The sequence below is a fragment of the Phodopus roborovskii genome, unplaced genomic scaffold (assembly GCF_943737965.1).
Source record: "Phodopus roborovskii unplaced genomic scaffold, PHOROB, whole genome shotgun sequence".
In the NCBI taxonomy this organism is placed as follows: Eukaryota; Metazoa; Chordata; class Mammalia; order Rodentia; family Cricetidae; genus Phodopus; species Phodopus roborovskii.
In genome coordinates this window covers 11,767,127-11,779,239 of record NW_026126460.1, presented here as the reverse complement: position 1 = coordinate 11,779,239, position 12,113 = coordinate 11,767,127, and positions in this window count along the sequence as shown.

The window sequence follows — 12,113 nt, the reverse complement described above, 5'->3', positions numbered from 1 at the left end:
ACATAGTTTGAGATACCTGAAAACATCAAAATACTCTTTTCATCTTATTTTTGGAAACTACTTCTGAAGAAAAAAGAACCATCTCCAAGCTATTTTCTTTATGAAATATAAAATCATTTACTTTGTAAGAAACTTAATGTGCTTACACTTTGAAAACAGTTGTTATTTTGTTCTCGGCAAAGAAAAAGATGTTTTGTAAACTAGCGGTCATTCTGGCCAATGTTGATGCCAAGTTTCTTCTGGCTATATAAGCCAGATGTTCTAACTGTGAGCAACAATGGCAGGATGAAGGTACTTGTTTGATTGTCAGATCCTTGAGTCAGACTTCCAGACAAGGCATAATTAGTAAATAGGGCCTTGGCCAATGGCGCTTGAACTTACACCCCAGTTAGTCGTTCATTGTAAACAGATAGTGTTTTTATGTCTGGTGTTACTTCTGTGCTTAAACTGGGGTCAAAAAGGAGAGCTACCCCTTAGCCTCAGAGTAACCTCAGTCAAAACAAGGTTGAGTCTTTAGTCCTTCAATTCCAGCTTTAGGATAATTCAGTGTGATTGAATGTTATCCTAGAATACCAGGATCTGGGGCTGGAAAGATGGATGGCTTAGTGGTTAGGAGTGCAGAGGCTCCGAGTTTGGTCCCCGGATCCCACATCCAAAGGCTCACAGGTGCCTGTAATTCCAGCTCCGGGGCATCTGATAGCATCTTCTGGCCTCCACAGGCCTTGTACTCTCATACACAGATCTACACACATACATACGCACATTATTTAAAAATAAAAGTTTTAAAAATCCCTCCCTTCTCTCCCTCCCTCCCTCTCTCCCTCCCTCTCTCCCTCCCTCTCTCCCTCCCCCACTTCCTCCTTTCATTTCTCTTCATCCTTCCTCTCTTCTCCCTCCCTGCTGTCTTCATTTCTCCCTTCCTCCCTCTCCTTGTCTCCATATCTTTTGTTGGAGGTACTTTTTAATCTTCTTGTTGAGCTCTTACATTTTTAACCTTATTAACTCAGTTTATTTCTTTTCTGGCTCGGTAAGGAAGCTTCCTTTGAGTAGAGTTTCGAGGCATTTTCTTTTGATTTGTTTTTACTCCTCTGTCACTTGAAATACCTAACAGGCCTACTATAGCATCAGATTGTTGCCCTAACACAAGGCCTGACTATCTGCAGCTGGAGATCCAGTAGACAAACATAGTGTTGTCCTGTCTCCACCTCCCCAGCACTGGGATTCCAAGTGTGAGCCACTACAGTGGATCATTTTTAAATGTTTTGGGGAATATAACTCAACCAACTAGCCATATTCTCCTCAGCCCCCAAGCTCAGACTTTTTGATAGGCTGCCTTAGTGTCTTTTTGTTTTCTGTGGAAATAACATCAGGGAGAAGAGATCTATTTCAGGTCACAATTTCAAGCACAGTCAACTGGTGAGGCAAGTCTGAACTGTTCAGTCACAAGGAGAGAGCAATGCATGGGTGCTGCTGCTGCTCAGCAGAAGGAGGGAGCAATGCATGGGTGCTGCTGCTGTGCAGTCAGAAGGAGGGAGCAATGTAAACATGCATGCTGCTGCTCAGTCAGAAGGAGGGAGCAATGCATGGGTGCTGCTGCTGTGCAGTCAGAAGGAGGGAGAAATGCATGGGTGCTGCTGCTGCTCAGGAGGGCAATGTATGTATGCATGCTGCTGCTGCTCAGGAGAGTAGTGCTTGCATGGGTGCTGCTGCTGCTCAGGAGGGCAATGTTTGCATGCATCTGCTGCTGCTCAGGAGGGCAATGTTTGCATGCATCTGCTGCTGCTCAGGACCTCTCTCCCCTTAGTCTAGGATCTCCTAGGTCTCAGGAATGGTCCTGACCATAGTTAAGATGGCTCTTCCCACATCTATTAATGTAATCAAGATTAAACCTCCCACATGCTCAGAGCCTCATCTCCCAGGTGACTTTAGATTCTGCCAAGATAACAATAACAACAATCACATAGTCTAATGATGACTTACGTCATTTTTTAGAGACTTCTAATGAATACTAAAACCAAATCAATGTATTAAGTCACACCACACTTTCAGATATCAGAGCAATATAGAAGTTGGCAAATATCAATTCATGAATCTTCCATTAATATTTAGGTTGCTATTATAATATTAAGCTGTTATATATAAGGCAAAACTAAGTATTTCTTCTTAGTATGGGTAAAAAAATTGAAACATTAATTTGGAAATATTTTTCTGGTTATTACTAAATTTCTAATTCAATGATATTGTTAGAATTTCTTAGAAAGTAAAGAAAAAGATCAAGAAGTTTTTAGTAATTAGCATTGTTCCTTAAGTTAAAATGAAGATAGAGATAATTTCCCTTTTAAAGCATAGCGCAAAACTTTATTATTAAATTATTTTACAGTGGAGAACTTGAAATCTGTTTCCTAAAACACAAGCTTAATAAGTTTATCATATATTTGCATGACAATTAGCTTTAAAGACTTGATTCTTTGCTTCCTTCCTTCCTTCCTTCCTTCTCTCCCTCTCTTTCTGATACCTCCTTTCTCAGTGCTGGGAATTAAACCTAGTGCCTCGTGCATGTTAGTAAGCATCTTTTCATTGAGCTACATCCAAGTCCAAGACTCACTCTTGAAAAACAGCTTTCTCGAGCTATCATCAGCGTACTGCCAAATTCACCCAGAGGAAGTGAACAGTGGCTGTTAGTGTGTTCATGGAGTTGCACAGCCATCCTCCGAAAAAGAACTCTCATGCTCATGAGCCAATGGCTCCTCATTCTCTGCCATCCCCACACCTATTCAACCACTATTCTTTAGTCTGTCTCTACAGGTTTATCTATCCTGGACACTTCCACAAAAACAGCACTATCTGGTTGTACAGTTGCACATACGCCCCTGCGGCATTTTGTGATTTCACTTAGCATACTTTTTCAAGGTTGATCGATATTGTAACATCTGTCAGGACTTCTTTCCCATCTGTGGAGAAGTAATATTCCATCATATGGATTCACCACGTTGTGCCCATCTATTCAATGACATTGCCTACTCTGCTAGTCCCTCTTACAGTCATCTTTGGAAATTATTCATGTAGTAGTAAGAAATGGTGACATACTTTCCAGTGTCTTTGGTCTGTTGTGTTTGGTTTAGTTGCTCCTTAAGAGAAATCTGTCCATCCTTTTCCTTCTGTCTCACATTCTGGACTGAGGTGTGACTCTTCCCTGATTACTCAACACTGTTAGTACAATCATATTTTTATAGACAGCTTTATTAACTACATCTCCCCAGTCATTCCCTTAATGTGCGCATTTTCCAGTGTCTCCCAGCAATATAACTTATGATGGCTACATGGTGATTTATAACTGCAAAGGAAACATTAATTTTGGTCAATTGATTATTTTCTGCTTTTCTATATTACAAACAACACTGCAGTGATTATTAGTACATTCTGAAAGATCAAAAGCCTTGTTTATTTTGCCTTTTTATTATATTGTATTGCATTAGAATCTAGTACAGAGTCTGTGCCACAAAGAAGATATACAATAAATATGTGCAGAATGATTGTGTTTGAATAAGAAGCTTTTAAGTGTTTAAATCTTTATAAATAAATTTGTAGAAAATCCCCAAAGAACAAATTGATGAGCCAAGATGTAGTGTGTGTGTGTGTGTGTGTGTGTGTGTGTGTATTCATTCCTTGGTCAGCATTTTCAAATTACTAATATATGAAGATTTTCTTGTTGTTAATTTCCATCCTCAGTGGATATATATGGGAGTTCCTGGGCCTTACCCTGACCAAGTATTGATTTGTGTAAGTACACAGAATTGGCGACTGAAGAAAATGTTGTTTTTGCAGCTCAGATGCAGATGCCCTGTAGAACAAATGTGTTGAACTTTCTGAGTCTTTCACCATAATTCTTCCTTGCGCTGCATGTAAGTGTGGGAAGGAAAGAGTCTGAATTTCAAGGGCCACAGCATTTACTGTGTCGGAATCAAAAGGCAGTTTGGTGATTGTCCCAATCCACTGATGTTTCTGAAGAAGCAATCCAATAAAGTGGCCTGTTCTCACAGTGTAGAACTATACCCCAGCATCTGATTTTGCTTGACAGTGATCTAATTGAGTATTCATTATATAAACATGGAAGATCTTTGAGCAAGGGAAATGTATACAGAGTAATGTAAATACTTACACTAAAACTGTTATATGGCTTCACCTGAAGAGATGCAAACAAAGGGCTATTCACCCATGTAAGGGCCTTCATGGCAGACCAAAGGAAGTCTAGCTCTGTGAACCATGACTTTATTGGGAAGGTATTGCTTATGAGGGATGAATGACTTAGAGCCAGCTGCATTGCTGAAGAGTCCACCCAGCATGTGTGGTGATGTCAGGAAAGCTGTAACCCTGGAGATCCTTGTAGACCTTGCAGGGAAACAAGACAATCCCAAAGTCCTCTCTTTCCAGCAACTATTGCTGCTTAGACAATGCTTGGGTGGGGCCTTTTGAGTCTTATACTTTTTATATTTTTCCTGAGCCTTGTAAGTGGTATTACTTCCTGATTCTTGAAAGCCAGGAAGGAATATTTAAGGTTGGAAGAAACAGCTATACAACAAAATTCATAAAAATAAGAAGACACAAGCTGGGCGTGGTGGTGCACACCTTTAACTCCAGCACCCAGGAGGTAGAGGCAGGTGGCTATCTATGAGTTCCAAGCCAGCCATGGCTACACAGTGAGACTCTGCTGCCCCCCAAAATAACAAAAAGATACAAATAGTAGCTACTGGGGAGTTCATTTTCAGAAAAACTTACTGCCAAAGTTTTCTTGGTAATACTTCTCCCTAAAGGAAGAAGGAAAGTCCTCTACTAGATTTTAATAAAAACTTTTGAGGAGGGGTAAATGAGGTAAGAGCCACGTGACACCAGATGCCATGCTGAAAAAGCCTGCTGCATGGGAAAGACAAGGGTCTTTGGAGACAACTTTGGACCCTGCACCTCGGCGCAGTCACATGATTTTTGTCCTTGGGACTTTTTATCTCTAAAGAGGGGATAAGTGGCTCTTTAGAACAACACACTAGCCCTCCATACCCACAGTTTTGCCTTCTACAATTTCAGGTATGGAAAGTTCTAGAAATATAGACGTACATATATACATGTGTGTATATGTAAATATTACATATATAACACATGTGTATATGTTATGTATGTATATACAACACATATTCATGTGTGTGCTTATATATGTATGTGTATATACATACTATATATACACATATATATCATATATGTACGTACATATGCCTTAAATTAAATTACAATAGTATGGAAAAATCGTACTCTGCATCTCTCCATCACACTCAGGACATGAATTGTTACTTTGTCCAGTGTCTCCATAAGTCACTTAGAAGTTGTGTGGGTGAGGCAGGAGCTAGCCCTCAGTGGGCAGAGTGGGAAAGGGGCCTCTGGTGAAAACTGCAAGTTGCTCACACACTTTGCATTCAGAACAGAAGTCAAAGCTGAATGAAAGATAAAGGGTTAACATGACAAACCTGAGACACTGTCTGGATGTTTGGTAACCAAGCTGGTCAAATGAAAGGAGGGCATCTCCAGTAATGCAGGCTACCGGACCCCACTGCCAGACCTTGAGGAGCATATGTAAGGTACCACTGCTCTTCAGATATCATTGTATCTAGTCCAGTTAGTTATATTTAAGTAGGGATGGATCTTAACAAGAAGCTCTTCCAATAGGAAACGACTCCGACAACTCTATAAAGGAACTAAATATGTGGTGTAATTAAGAAAGATTGAAACTACGTCTTAGTGGCTGGGGTGGAGTTAGCTCTCTGCCAAGGTAAAGCTACAGGCTGATCACTGAAGGGGAGAATACAGGAACACGGCATTAAGATACCTGCACCACCACAGGGTATTAATGCTGGCTAAGTGCCTAACAGGTAGCGGACAGTCAAGGTCAAAGCTCGAGTCAGGATAGATAGAAGGGGGTTCTAGCTACCCCTGACTGGATGAGCCATGCAATGTCATCTTGGTTGGGCAGATGATTACGGTATGTGACTTGGCTTGTGAAAGTCCAGATTACCCAGTCTCAGCAGAGACTACTTCAGCCTTTGTCCAAATTTTGCCATTGTTCTGTGAAATTCAATGGCCTTTTCCTCTCTTTGAGTCCCCTCCCAACTCTCAGGAGTTAATTTTCATGAATTTCTCACTTTCCTATGACAGCTCCTGGTAAAGCCCTCTTCTGCTTTGCCTACTCCCACCAGAGCCCACACCTTTAATTTTTATTGGTACATCAGTGAAACATAGCAGCCACTGTCTGTGTCAGTCTTGGATGACTATGAGTATCCCACTTCTTAGGTTCTTGTGTGGCATACAACTGGACCACGAAAAACCCTGTCACTCTCAGAAATCCTGCAGCATCAATTATCAGATTCAGTGTGATAGTTTTGTAACGCAGGTGGACAGATCATCCATACTTTAAGAAATAATTGCCTCAGAGTAGTGACGGTGGCGATTTGGAAATGACAAAGAGAAGACATCAAGTGCTTGCTTTGAGGTAGAAGGCAAGAATACTACTACAAAATACTGAAAGAGATCATGTTCTTGTTAATTTTGTCACAGCGTATTGTTATAATTATTCTATTGTGTTTAATTCATAAATTCAACTTTATCACACACACACACACACACACAGAGAGAGAGAGAGAGAGAGAGAGAGAGAGAGAGAGAGAGAGAGAGAGAGAGAGAGAGGAAACGGTCATGTAAGGTTTTAGGCATCTGCTGATCATATTGACCCATGTTCCCTGTTGACTAGTGACTAGTGAGGACTTCTGCATTGTGAATATTTCAAGTAGTGGTCAAAGAGGATGCTGACCAGCCCTCCATCTCACAAACGGTGATTGCTTAGTAAATACTACTCTCTTCCTTTTCTTCCTTGCTCCCTCCCTCCTTCCTGCTCTCCCTTCCTTCGTGTGCATGAGTGTGTGAGTGTGTGTGTGTGTGTGTGTGTAATTCCAGGGGTCAAACCCCGGGCCTTGCACATGGTAGGCAAATGCGGTAAGCTGTAGCACTGAGCACCGAGCTACATCCCGAGACTGCTTTCTTTTTGTTATTGCTGTTCTTTCATCATCGACAATGTAGAGATTTCTCCTGGCATTTTTAGCTGGGCAAAGATTGAGCTCTTGCTCTCCCTCTGAGAAAGGGCCTTACTCCGTAACTCATGGTGGGTTGAGATTTACTTTATTGTCCAGGGTGGCCTCAAACTTGCAGTCTGCTTTTCTGGGCCCCCTGGGTACTTTCTCTGCAAGCATACATCATTTTGCCTAGCACCAAAGGCAGTCTCAATGTTGAGACAGATCAGAATTGTCCAAGTTCTTTGATTATCTCAAGTTCACTATTCAAGTGTGTCTGTAGTGTGATTGGCATTAAAGGTGGATGGATACAGTCTCGGTGCGTCTGTAGTGTGATTGCCATGACATTTGTTTTTGGCTTCAGAAGATGCCTCACTTGGTTTTCACTTTTAATTAAAGGTGTCTCTCCTGTTCTATAAATCCACATATTCAGCAAAACACGTGCACTCCCATGAAAAAGCCTGTTTTGAGAGAAAGCCTCTCTATCCAGCTCTTTCAGTTCAAAATTTCCTTGCTCCTGATTCAGCCCTGTGAATATGGGTTTATATTTAGCCCCAGTTGGAGTCTCCATATGTTCCTTCTAAACACATTTCCTATTAAGGAACTTACAGTTTGGCTGTCTTAGAGGAATGCTGAGTGAACATGACCTAGGTGGGCCATATGTTAGGCTTGTTACCAGGACATCATGACTGAAGTGGGCATCGAGGAGTACTTCATAGAAAGTTCTCATGACACACGGTTTCTTCTTTCCTGGAACCCTTACTTCTGATGACTGGAGAGGGTCAAGCACACTCTCTGAGGAGAATGAGTTCATCTTTCTGGGTGCTCAGCTATTTCTTACCTTCACCTACTGGCAGGGCACTACTCTGCTGTGGGGTGTGAAATGGCCAGACACCTGAAGTTACCACGGCATTATGAGGGGAAGCAGGAGGAGACAGATGAGCTCTTCTTGGTGGAGAGAAGCCATGATGCTTTGGCTCAAGAAGGCAAAGCTAGCTTGGAGTTTTCAGCCAAAGCCAAGGATTTAGTTGTCAGGCACTGGCTGCTTTGTTTCTTAGTCCCCTCTTCTCTTTATTTTATTATTTTAAAACTATTTATCTTTAATTTTGGAAATTATGATATAATTACATCATTCCCCCTTCCCCTTCCTCTCTCCAAATCCTCTCAGAATACCTCTCCTTGCTCTCTTCCAAATATGTGGCTTATTTTTTCATTATTTTTTGCTATACATGTGTATATGTACATATTCTTAAATGCATAAATAAAACCTATTCAGTCTACATAATGATGTAAGAGCCAGAGGATGAAGGAGTTTACTGTAAGATTGTGACCTCTGAGAATGTCAGAAGTTACACCATAAATTCTCACCAAAACGACTGCCTAATTGTGAGCTGAATATGGAAGGCAGCAGCAACACAGAGGCCAATATGCATAAGAGAAAGTGCAGCATGCTTAACATGGATAAAAGACAGCCTAGCATGTTCTGGCCCTACACAAAACTACAAGCAATTAAGGGATGCTGAGATCAGGAGAAATGGTCTTCCCCAGGGAAGAGCACACACTGGGATTTTAATGAGTGGATCTTGGCCAGCCTCAGGCTGTACGTGACCTCAGGGAAGCTACTTATTTTTGGCTGGACCAGCAAGCTGGAAGACAGGGAAAGAGTTCAGAGCCAGGAGTACTGCCTTGGGATCCTTCCCCTGGGCTTTGGAAATCATGATAAGCTTTGATTCTGTCATGTGTACTAGTGCACTAATGTTATTCTGCAGGGCCCTCTAAATCAACGGGACTGATGGACATATGAACGCATGGAGATTTAGGCAGCATACACAGGGACCCACAGGTCTCTACTAGACAGGGTCCTAGAGCTGAAAGGAGAAGTGGACACATGTCCCTAACCAGGAAGCTATGCACAGTTGGTAATCACTTGCAAATAAAAATTTATTTTTTTCCAAGGGAGTCTCACTGGAGAAAAAAAAAACATTCTTTAGGTTGCATGCCCAGTAGTAGATGGCCAACAGAAAAAGACTTCAATGGCATCTTTGGAGGCTCCTTTTCTCATAGTGTCATAGCAGAACTTTTTAGATCACACACACACAGATACATACACAGATCATATATTAAAATATATATATATACATATATATGTATGTTCTGTAGATATCTGTTAGGTACAATTGTTTTATAATGTTAGCTTCAGCATTTCTGTTTAGTTTTTGTCTAGATGACCTGTCTATTGGCCAAAGTATCATGTTGAAGTCTCCCATTATCATTGTGTGAGGGTCAGCATGTGGTTTAAGTTGTAGTACTGTTTCTTTTATGAATTTGGATGCCTTTGTTTGATATATAGACACTAAGAACTGCAATGTAATCTCAGTGAATTTTTCATTTAATGAGTATGCAGCTTCCTTCCCTATCACTTCTGATTAGTTTTGGTTTGAAATCTTTAAAATGCTACATCAGCTTGCTTCTTAGGTCTATTTGCTAGGAATGCCTTTTCCCATCTTTTTTACTCTGGGATAATGTTTATCCTTGATGTCAAGCAGAAGGATGGGTTCTGTGTTTGCATCTATTCTGTTATTCTGTATCTTTTTATTGGGAAATGGAGACCATTGATATTAAAAGATATCAATGAGCATTGTTTGTTGATTCCCATTATTTGTCATTTTTGTGAAGTGTGTGTGTCCCCTTTTTTGATTTGCTGGTCTAGGATTATTTATTCCTTTGTTTTCTTGGATGTTGACAACATCTTTAGTCTGGAGTTTCCCTTCTAGTATCTTCTGTAGGGCTGGATTTGTAGATAGATATTTCTCTTTTTTTTAAATGTTTATGATTTAATAATTCATTCATTTGTACTAGTCCTTAATAATCAATCTTCATAGCTATACCTTTATTTCATAAACAATCATCTAAGACACACCTTGTGACAAGACTTTCAACATTATGACAAGAAACTACGCCTTCAGGAGCAGGTTTATTGTGTTTGAGATGATACATCAGTGCTCTCTGAGCTATAAAGGGTAAAATCCTCTCATTACAAATTGACAAAAGTAAAAGGTAAAACATTTTCACAACAGCATGAACCACATACTCAGAAATAGATCTGGGCTTAATCACATAATTCCTAGTCATCTACTGCTACTTTTATAACTTCATATTGATAATGAATTAAGCTAAAACACACTATAATGTTTGGTAGACTTCAGGACCAGTATCCTTAGGACATCACAAAATACATTTTGAAATCCCAAAGAAGCAAGACTTGCAAGTAGGCATTTTAAATGTAACTAAGTAGGTAGATATTTCTTAAGTTTTTTTTCTTTTTTATCATAGAATGTCTTGTTTTCTTCATCTGTTATAATTGAAAGTTTTGTGGGTATAGTAATCTGGCTGGCATCTCTGGTCTCTTAGAATTTGTAGAACATCTGTCCAGTGTCTTCTGGATTTTAGAGTATCCACTGAGAAGTCAGATTATTCTAATAGGTCTGCCTTTATATGTTACTTGATCTTTTTACCTTGCAGGCTCTAATATTTTTTCTTTGTTCTGTAAGTTCAATGTTTTGATTATTATGTGTCTTTTTTTTTGTCCAGTCTATGTGGTGTTCTATATGCTTCTTGTACCTCAATAGATATATCCTTCATTAGGTTAGGGACATTTTCTTCTATGATTTTGTTGAAAATACTTTCTGTGCCTTCTTTTCCTTCCTCTATTCCTATTATTCATAGATTTGGTCTTTTCATGGGAGATTAAATTTGGAGAAATGGAAGGAGAGGTGAAGGTCTGTAGTTAGCCTGTATCCCTGATTAAAATGGCCTTTGGATTCCCAGGGTGTTCTTGCTGGAGTTGTGGTCTGGGATAAAGTGAAGAGTCAGGGGAGGGAATTTGAGAATTTGAGAGGGATCTGTGTGATCCACTTGAGGTGAGGGTAATGGAGGAGGGGAGGTCTCAGCATGTGTTCTTCTAAAGAGCTGGGGGTGAGACTAGGGGTTTGGATTTGGAGGAGAGAGAGGTAAAATGAAGGATCTTCAGTTAGTCTACTTGCTTCCCTGGCCCAAGTGCAGACATAAGCTTGTTAACCCCCCCCCTTGTGTGTGTGTCTGTGTGTGTGTGCGCGTGTTTGTGTGTATGTATATGTGTGTGTGCATGTGTGTGTGTGTGTGTGTGTGTGCATGTGTGTGTGTGTGTGTGTAGGCATATGACTCTGAATTTGTGCCCATGCAAGTGGTAGACATTCATTTTCTTCCCTGTTGATTCCCACTTTATTGCCTTGAAGCATTTTTTTTCCCAGGACCAGAAGCTTGCCACTTAGGGCAGGCTCTCAGAATTGGGCCGTTTCTCTTCCTAACCTGGGGTTACAGGTGGATTTTTACACAGGTGCTGAGGATTCCAACTCAGATCACCATACTTGCAGAACAAGTACTCTCAGCCATCTTCCCGGTCCCTAATATAAACTTTAAACTGAATTAATGGATTATTATTTTAAATTTTACTTTCATAAAATTAACACTGCTGACATAGTTATAACTCACATGAAGGAGGCAGTAGAGCCTGTGTTTCTCATCCTACAACCAGGGACATATCCAAGACCACCAGAGACAAGGGAAGGTCCTCTTCTGGTATCTATGGTGGGAACATGACCCTGGTGACTTGTGACTTCCAAAATTCCTTGTGTGTACATAGGCATGTTTTTTAGCTAACTAGTTTGTTGTCCTTTTATCATGGCAGCAATGGGAATTAATACAGTGGCTTGCTGACCTAGTGCCAGTTGAACATGAGATCCAGAGAATGGGGCCATGACCCTGTCCAGCTGCAGCAGGCACAAGTAGCTTCTTCTGGAGAGATGGTCATGGAAGGAGCAGTAACTAGAGTGAACTGAATTCATAATCTGATGCTGGATGACTTTCCTGGGGGAGACAATAACACCCCAGATAGGGCACTGGCAACAGACTGAGGACTCCACAGCCCTCGGTGACCAGTGAGTTCACTGGGGCCACTTACAGACACAT